Here is a 10195-nt window from a genome sequence, read left to right on the forward strand (position 1 = left end):
TGGAAAATGGCTGCAATGAAACAAAGAGTGAAAAATTTAAAGGGGTCTGAATACTTTCCGTACCCACTGTATATACATCGGTTGCCAACCTGGCCACTCTTGTGTTAGCCTATTTTGTGATGGTAAATCATTATCAAAGCAAAAACATGATATGTATGTTAGTCAATATTAGAAGAAAAAAAAAAATTTGCATTCAGCTTGAGAACAACTTCATCGAGTTGATATTTAACAGTTATTTATTGTATAAAGCAAATCCATTTTAAAACCCTCATGGTGTCCTTGGGTCAAATTGACCCGTATTCAGTTCATTTTCATTTTCTTTTGTCACAAAAAATAATTGAAATAAGCGCTGAAAATGTTAACATTAAAAATATCGAAAAACTTCGGGGAAAAACACAAAAAAACGTCAAAAAAAGCACCCACAACATTAAAAAAAAGTGACAAAAATGTCGGAAAAAGATGATGGTGTTGTAAGAAAAAGGGCCATGGTTGACGGAAAGACAACACAAGGGTTAAGCAAATAATTTGGCGTTTTGAAAGTCTCTGAAATACGCTGAGACAGTTTCCATATTCGGTTGCATGTGTGTGTATTTACCTGTGTGTGTGTGTGTGTGTAATGTTCATAATAACAGGTTGAAAAAAATAACAAGATAACTAGCAGTTAAGTATTACTTCCACACACATTTGGAGAACGAAAGACAATAAAAAAATGTACCGTAAAATTGACAAAACATTGGTTGAAGTTAGTTGTGTATAGTACTTTTTAGCCAGAGACAGTGGAGGGTAAAGAAGAGACCAACGTGAATATTTGTATGGTGTATGGCAATATTAAAGGAAAACCTGTTAATGAACACCCACCTTGTCAGTAGTGAATCTGATTGTCCTCATCTGTCTGTCCTCATCCCGTGTCTCCAGCGCACTGACTGTTGTTTTTTTTAGTGCTTCTATTAGACTGATATTGACTTTTACATTTCCATATCAAGAGCTATGTGTCAGAACATCACGTTTGACAGGATTCAAATGACCTGCAAACACAGACAGGTGTTCATTAAAATAAAGCAGTGTCATGCACACTGTGTTCATAGAGGACATTGACGGCACCTCTCCTTTATTTGCTTTCACAGTGAACTTTATTACAGAGAATTGCATAACCCCTGACCCCAGCCCTCGTTATCAGTAGTAGTGTCATGTTTAAATAATTTAATGAGCAAACAGGCCGAAACTTAAAAATGTTGGTTGGTAAATAGCACTTTAAGGCAAGACAGCTTTATTTTGTATAGCACATTTCAGCAACAAGGCAATTCAGTGCTTCAGTTATGTAAAGTGCTTTACATAACAACAAAACAGTCAAAACACACAAACAGATAAAACACAAGAATAAAAGTTACAGTGCAGAATAAGAAATTAAAGAAATGAACAACCATTTAAAAAAGGCAAAATCCAAAACAAAGTTCTTCAGCCTTGATTTAAAAGAACCGAGAGTAGCAGCGGATCTGCAGGTTTCTGGGAGTTTATTCCAGATATGAGGAGCATAGAAACTGAACGCTGCTTCACCCTGTTTAGTTCTGATTCTGGGGACAGAAAGCAGACCTGTCCCAGACCACCTGAGAGGTCTGGGGGTGTCGTAGTTTAGTAGAAGATCCGAAATGTATTTTGGCCGTAAACCGTTTAGCGATTTATAAACTAGCAAGAGTGTTTTGAAATCAATTCTTTGAGAGACAGGAAGCCAGTGTGAAGACTTCAGAACTGGAGTGATGTGATCCACTTTCTTGGTCTTAGTGAGGACCCGAGACCCTTGGAGACAGTCAAGTCCAGAGTGTGCTCCATATTGTGCGTGGGTTCTGTCACATGCTGAGTCAGTCCATAGTTCTCAAAAACACAACACAGTTCTTTGGTCCCCCTGTCCTGGGGGTTGTCCACATGAATGTTAAAATCACCCGCAATGATTACACAATCAGAGTCAATGCAGATTATAGGCAGCAGTTCAGTGAAGTCAGCAATGAAGGTTGCACAATATTTAGGTGGCCTGTAGATATTAAGAAATATAGCCTGAGGAGAGGACCTTAACTGAAGAGCCGCATATTGAAAAGAAGCAAAATGTCCATAAGACGTTTACGTGCAGTGGAATGAGTCTTCAAACAAAATGGCGACAACACCTTCTTTCTTATTCACTCTATTCTCGCTCATAAAACTGAAGTTAGGGGGAGCTGACTCGATGAGAACAGCAGCGCTGTTATTATGCTCTAACCAGGTTTCATTTAAAAAACAGAAAACCTACATTATGGTTAATAATAAAGTAATTGATTAAAAATGATTTGACCTGACGATTAGTAAGGTTTTCATTTTTTTGGGACAGGCTGTAGTTCACAAGGAATGAATGCTAAATTTGCTAAGTTTGCCGTTAAGTGCTTATTCTTTTTCTATTACGTATAACACCATGAATTGAGGAGGAATTGAACACACAGGGCCCGGGCTTGTCCTGGACGGAGTCATGAGTGCCACTAGGCGTGCAGTCTGGACCCGGCACACATCAGTTAATGCTTGCCGGATTAAGAGAAAGTACGGCCGTGGCAAGGCCCGTTGCACCACCAATTGTGAGACATCTATTAGACAAAAAAATCCATTGCATTTTAATGTAGTGTCCTTGTCAATAGCCCTTGCATGCTCAAAATCAATTATTTATTCACATTGATTCTTGTATGTTAAAAGAAACATTTAATTTAACTCAAATCACTTTATTCATCCCTTGGGGGCAATTAAATGACACAAAGAGCAGCATATTCAACCACAGACAGTCGATCATCAATAAAATAAATATATAAATGGTACTATGTAAAAAGAAATGAGAAAACGGGCGCTGGGATGAGTGCGTCATTCGTCAGTCTACGTGATCTTTAAGTGCAGTCCTTATATTTGGGAGGTGGGGGTCGGGGGAGTTCAACTCAGAGTTTCTCTGCCAAAACATTTCTGCGTCAGATGTGAAATTATGGCATTCAAAGTTTCATGTTAATTTGCTTCGGGACCAAATAAGGTTGTATAAAGAATAATTCATCCATTTGGTTTAGGTTTATATGTTCCACCAGGGAAACCTTCGCAGTGCGTTCCCGCAGCTTTGAGATACTTAAGCCGTAACCTAGCGTGTCTCAGGAGCGGCTGAAATCTACTGGCTATGTTAGAAATTGTGTTATTCTTTAAAGTGTTTTTTTACTTTTTAGAAAACCTTTTCTTGGAGTGGGGCTCTTTGGATAATCTCTTAAGTTTATCAGGTAACACATTTTTTTTCAGTTAGTCTGCATTGCAAAGTGCAAATGGAGCTAATTCTTTGACATCTATTGTGGCTGTGAAATTACCTAAAATATCTTGCAATCAGCACACAGAACGATATACTAATATGATATTTTAAAAAGTAGTAGACGCTCAAACCCTTGACTGAGGTTGCAGTGTATTTTGGCCACAACTGTAGGTACAGTTAGCACTGCTGTTACTCATTTAACTAATAGAGTGAGTAAATGTGATGGTTAAATCACACATGGCCGTGGTCACACGTACTCTAATTACAATAAGAGCTTCATAAGAACATGATCATTTGTATTCATGGTCATAACGAAGAACCTGGCAAGACATTTTCACCAAACTGCTGTCCGTACACACAGTGACTTCCAGTCAGCATGACCCTGAATTTGAATAAACACCTGTCTAAGTTTGCAGGTTATTTGAATCCTGTCAAACTTGATGGACTCAAAGTTAATGATAGGAAATATCTTAACACCACGACTGATTCAAATGATTGCTTGGCTCTCAACATGGCATTTTGACAGATTTGAAACTCTGTGCTCCTGAAATATCCTCCCTGTGAAAGAAGAAAATTTGCCTGCCATGATTGAGATTACACAGTGACACAAAATCCGTCATTTGTTTAACATGCAAAAATCCCACAGTCCTGGGTGCCATTAAGTTACTTTAGACAGAGAAGCATTAATATATCTTTGGATCAGAACGAGTGATCAGCAGTCGGTGTGTTTGGATTCGCAGAAGAAAAGATCAGACACAAGCACAGCTGACAAGGTGGGTGTCCTTTAATTACATTAGAGTTTTCAGTTAATATTTTATTGCTTTTCCTTGGATATCCTATTTACATTTTTAACTGTCATTGAATCAAATTAGGGACAAACAAGAGAGCAGTACATTAACTTGATGTCCTTTTTTTGTTTCCTTACTTTTGAAGTTATCCAAACAAAATATTAACTATACTGTTTGCCAATTACTGAAAAATAAATTTATATTGTTAAAATAAATGTCAAGTGCTTTTTTTCAATAACTCTCACCTTAAGAAGGTACTTTTAATGTGGAGTAATTGTTTTTCTGTAACAGGATGAACATTTTATGGAAACCCACGTCCGCCAGGAAAGAACATGAAAGTGGTGAAAAGTTATTAATAATAAAAGCAAAAATACACTTGATGAATCCAATTTTAAGTAAAAATGATGACATGGTAAGCCACATAGTGATTCAAAACAGTGACATATTAAGTAAGGATCTCATTATTTCAATTAAGTCTTGCAATTTTTATTATTGGAATTGATTTCCCAAAAATGTTCTTGCTTGAAACTTTGTCATTATTTCCCATTATTACAAATCCAAACACCTTTCATGTTATATGTCATTTTCTGTCATAGCACAACACTTTTCGGCTGTGACACAAAATCAAAGTATCTAATTAAAACAAGAAAACATGTCTTGCTATTATAAAAGTCTGTAGGTCAGGGGTCTTCAACAGGGGGTCCGCGACCCCTAGAGGGTCCGCGGAGGTACGTCATGGGGTCGCGAAAGTTTTGGTTGATTAGACTTTTTTTTATATTCCCCCCCCCCCCCTGCAATTTTTTCCACCAATTGAAATGTCTTTAAATACACATTAACATGAATTCAACACACTGTACTGAACATATAAATGGAGGCAGAAGATGTCTTTCAGTCATCAATGCACACATGGCACTATAGGACCAGTTTGATATAACACAATTTTATACAATATATATAATTAGGGGTCCCCGCTCCATCTCGCCATCAGTTTGGGGGTCCTTGGCCTGGAAAACGTTGAAGACCCCTGCTGTAGGTTATACAACTTCAAGATATTCCATTTACTTGCATTTCAGTTTTCTCACGTAAAGAAAAATACGCAAATATTTTGTAGGATTTGGTGGCAGCAATACACTTTTATACTTTTACACAGCCTAAACACATATTCATACAATAAATAATCTACTGTTACTATGGACAAAATGTGCAATGGTTGCAAAAACAATGTGTTGTAGTTTTGAATCTTTGAAATGTTCTCAGTTATTTTATTGCTGTCCCTCTTGTTTTCCTTTTTTCATTAAAGCAAATCCACACAAACCGATATGTCAGTCAACTCATCTTCCTTCCAAGTTGACACCTGCCTAAACTCCAGAGCTTCATTTCTCATCTCCTTAGCCTACAACATCACTAAGAACATCCTCGTCCTCCCTCTCTCCACCCTCGTCCTCTACCTGGGATACCAACGATGGCGGCGGCAGCACTCCTTTGCAACAACGAGCCACTCTGACATCTTCACCTACAACATGGCTGCCGTTGGGCTAGCCTTTACTTTTGGAAGCACAGCCTTCTTTTGTGGTGTTTACACTGGTCTCTCAGAGGTGGTGTGGGTAGGGAACTATCTGTATTCTATGGTTTTCCCTGGAGAGATTTGTTTTCACATCCTGACCTGTGTGGAGCGCTACCTGGCTGTTGTTCACCCCGTCACCTACATGGGGCTGAGACAGTCGGGTGGAGTCAAGATACGAAATATCAGCATTGCATGTGTTTGGTTGCTGTGCTTTGGATGGAGTGGTGTTACAGGTGGCATTCCTTTTCCCTATATCTCAATGTTATGTATGACAGTCTTTGCTTCAGTTGTCGTATCTTTCTGCAGCCTTTCAGTTCTCCGTGTTCTGATTCGTCCAGGGCCGGGGGAAGTGGGCGGGGACAGGGAGCGGGTTGATCAATCAAAGCAGAGGGCTTTCCACACCATCACTGCCATAATGGGAGTGTTGTGGTTGTGGTTTGCAGGGCTCCTTGTTGGTCTTGCTCTGAAATCCTCAAATCTGCTGAACTACAAGGACATGTGTTTGTCAGTGTTTTCTGGATTCTGGTTCAGTCTGCCCAGCAGTTTGGTTTTACCTCTGCTGTTCCTACACAGAGCAGGAAAACTCAGTTTTTGCCATTAAAGAAATAATTTCATTTACATTTAATAATAGAGCAAATTATATGATGTCCATACAGTAGTCCCAAACTATATCTCCACGTTATCCTGTTATAATTGTATTCCAAAATTAGTTGATTTTCAGCATCTTTCTCTTCTCACAGTAGCCGTGATTTAAAGGGGTCACATTTTCTTTTCTTAATTCATCAACTTGTTCAGACAAGTTAGATTTTTTTTAGTTGAAACAATAATACATTCATGTTGTTTAAACCACTGACTTTAATTAATCACTAAAAAATCATACATTTTCATTGTATTCACTGGATATTCATGATATAACAATATTAACATAATTAGATGTATTGATAACGTAATGAAGTCATCTATAACCTATATGGTATATTTAGATTATATGCCCATTGCATGACTACTTTAACTGTATATTTGTACCTAACTAATGGGAGCCAAAACCCCCAAAAAGAAAATTGAAATTTAGCCAGGATTTAGTTAGTGACAAACAGCAAATTTGACAATACGAGTGTGAGGACTCGGGCAGCAGTGTTCTGAATCAGCTGTAAATGATTAATTTGTAAATGCAAATTAACTCCTTCAACAGCTCACATGAGCCAATTCAAGATTACAAATTGTGAATTTCTATTAACACATTTAAGGGTTTGTTCCTTGTCGTGGACTATTGCTTTAAACAATCCTCAAAATAAAATCTTTCTAAATGAGCGCCATTTGTTGTGGTTTGGTTTTTGAAGATGATCTGTTTTGCCAATGTTTGGATGTTGACCGAGTGCCTTCTGAATATGTTTAACATCCTGATATAAGCAATACTTAAAGTTATGTTAGTTGCTAGTGATGCAGGGCTCGGCAGTAATGGCAATGGAATCATGAATTCAAAGCTAAAAATATGCTAATGTTATTTCCTGTTTTAATATATTTATATCTATTTATACCCCTATTCACACAACTCTGGTAATTTGATGGTCATCTGTGAGGTTGACATGCAAATGTAACAAGTCTGTAAGTCTGTAATTTGACAACTGAAAACTCAACCGCAAATTGTCATATAATATAATGATTGAACTTGCTTGGAACATGGAGACTTTGACTTTTCACTAATGTTATTTTTTTACGTTAGACTGCATTGCAAAGTGCAAATAAAATGTATTCTCAGACATCTTTTTGTGGCAGTGCAATAAGATATGCAAACAGTTTATTAGTAAGTAATAGACACTTCAACTCTTAACTGAGGTTGCAGTGTATTTTGGCCAAAATTGTAGGTACAGTTAGGACTGCAGTTGCTCATTTAACTAATAGAGAAAGGAAATGTGATATTTAACACTTGTCCGTGGCCACACTTACTCTAATTACAATAAGAGCTTTATTAGAAAATTATCATTTGTATTCATGGTCTGTGCACACAGTGTCTTCCAGTCAGCCTGATACTGAATTTGAATAAACACCTGTCTATGTTTGCAGGTTACTTGAATCCTGGTTAACATGATGGACTGAAAGCAGAGATGGCAAGAGCACTCCCTTCCCGTACTCAAGTAGAAGTATAGATACTTGTGTTGAAAAAATACTCTGGTTAAAGTAGAAGTACTTATTAATCTTCTTTACTCAAGTAAAAGTAACAATTTACAGGCTTGGAAATTTACTTAAAGTATAAAAGTAAAAGTAGTCTTGCAAATGACAACGCTCCCTGGACCACACATGTAGCCGTTGGCTACCGTGGACATGGTAAACACGCTGCTTATATGCCATTGGCTACCGTGGACATGGTGAAGATGCTCTTTGAATGGCGTTGGCTATTGTGGACATAGTGAACATGCTCTTTTTATGCCGTTTGCTACATTGGACATGGTAAACACGCTCTTTTTATGCCGTTGGCAACCGTGGACATGGTGAATATGCTTTTTATATGCCATTGACTACAGTGGACATGGTGAACATGCTCTTTATATGACCTTGGCTACATCTTAAATGTATGTCTGCCAATAGGCAAAAAACATCCCATATCTGATTACTGAGACAGAGAATGGGACTCTAGGTTAGTAAGATTCTGACTGAGCAGCAAGACATGAATTCAGTTTTGATTCTGTGAGAATTCACAGATCCAGTTTCTCTTTTTTAATCTTTGCCTTAACATTTAAAGGAATCTACATGTACATGTTGTCAGATACGGCTTCTGGAAATAAAATAAAGGATGAAATATGAATTCTTAAACAGACATTAATGAAGAAGTTTGCCGTTGGCTACCGTGGACATGGTAAACACGCTCATTATAGGTCATTGGCTACCGTGGACATGGTTTCCACACCTTCATATGCCCTTGGCTACCGTGGACATGGTGAGTGCGCACTTTATATGCCGTTGGCTACCGTGGACATGGTAAACACGCTCTTTATATGCCGTTGGCTACCGTGGACATGTTGAATATGCCTTTATATGCTGTTGGCTACCGTGGACATGGTAAACACGCTCATTATAGGTCATTGACTACAGTGGACATGGTGAACACGCACTTTATATAACATAGACTACCGTGGACATGGTAAACACGTTCTTTGAATGCCATTGGCTACAGTGGACATGGTGAACACGTTCTTTGAATGCCATTGGCTACAGTGGACATGGTGAACACGTTCTTTGAATGCCATTGGCTACAGTGGACATGGTAAACACGTTCTTTGAATGCCATTGGCTACAGTGGACATGGTGAACACGTTCTTTGAATGCCATTGGCTACAGTGGACATGGTGAACATGCTCTTTATGTGAGGTTGGCTACATCTGAAATGCATGTCTGCCAATTGGCACAAAACATCCCATATATGATTACTGAGACAGAGACTGGGACTCCAGGTTAATGAGATTCTGACTGAGCAGCAAGACATGAATTCAGTTGTGATTCTGTGAGAATTCCCAGATCCAGTTTCCCTTTTTTAATCTTCGCCTAAACATTTAAAGGAATCTACATGTACATTTTGTCAGATACAGCTTCTGGAAATAAAATTAAGGATGAAATACAAATTACTTAACAGACATTAATGAAGAAGTTACAAAGCACATTAGCCAGGAGTTATTTTTGATGCTTACTTGACGGTATAGTCCCATCCAATTAGATTGAATATGGTATTGATGACGCAAACAATATTTACGGTAACTTCAGTGAAATGATTGTAAACTCGTTAGTGAGGACTAGATTAGGACCGTATTTAAAGCTGATTCTGTTTTCCAACTTGTCCAGGTGTGTCTGTTAACACAAGGACGGAGACAACTTCTCTCTGTTGATGCAACATGCAACCTAAAAAACAGGTGAAGAACAGAACCAACAGAATCACTAGCTAACAGGGGCAGAACACAAACATCACTAGCTAACAGGTGAAGAACACAAACTACAACATAACTAGCCAACTTAACTTTAAATTTGCCAGGACTATATACCAATAAAACAGGCTTAATTAAATAAACTAACACCATAGGTTATACAACTTACAGTTCTCAAGGACTCACACACGCACAATCTCAGCTGATTGTAAAGAATATAATCATAATATCAGAAACATTTACTTAATTGCATTTACTTGACTTTCAGTCACAGTTGGGAAGTAACAAAGTACTTGTACTGTGTTACTTCCCAACTGTGAGTGAAAGTAAATAATAGGAAATATCTTAAGACCACAATTGATTGAAATGTTATGTTTGGATCTAAACTTGGCATTGTGACAGATTTTAACACTGAAAAACACACAAATTTAATCAAACTATTCAATTTCAAACTCTGTGCTCCTGAACTATCCTCCTTGTGGAAGAATAATGTGAAAAGATCATTTGCCTGCCACAATTGAGATTATAAAGTGACACTGAAGCCATCATTTGTTTAACATGCAAAAATCCCACAGACCTGGGTGCCATTACGTTACTTTAGACCGAGAAGTATTAATATATCTTCGGATCAGAACGA

This window comes from Etheostoma cragini, chromosome 19, assembly GCF_013103735.1.
Source record: "Etheostoma cragini isolate CJK2018 chromosome 19, CSU_Ecrag_1.0, whole genome shotgun sequence".
NCBI lineage: Eukaryota > Metazoa > Chordata > Actinopteri > Perciformes > Percidae > Etheostoma > Etheostoma cragini.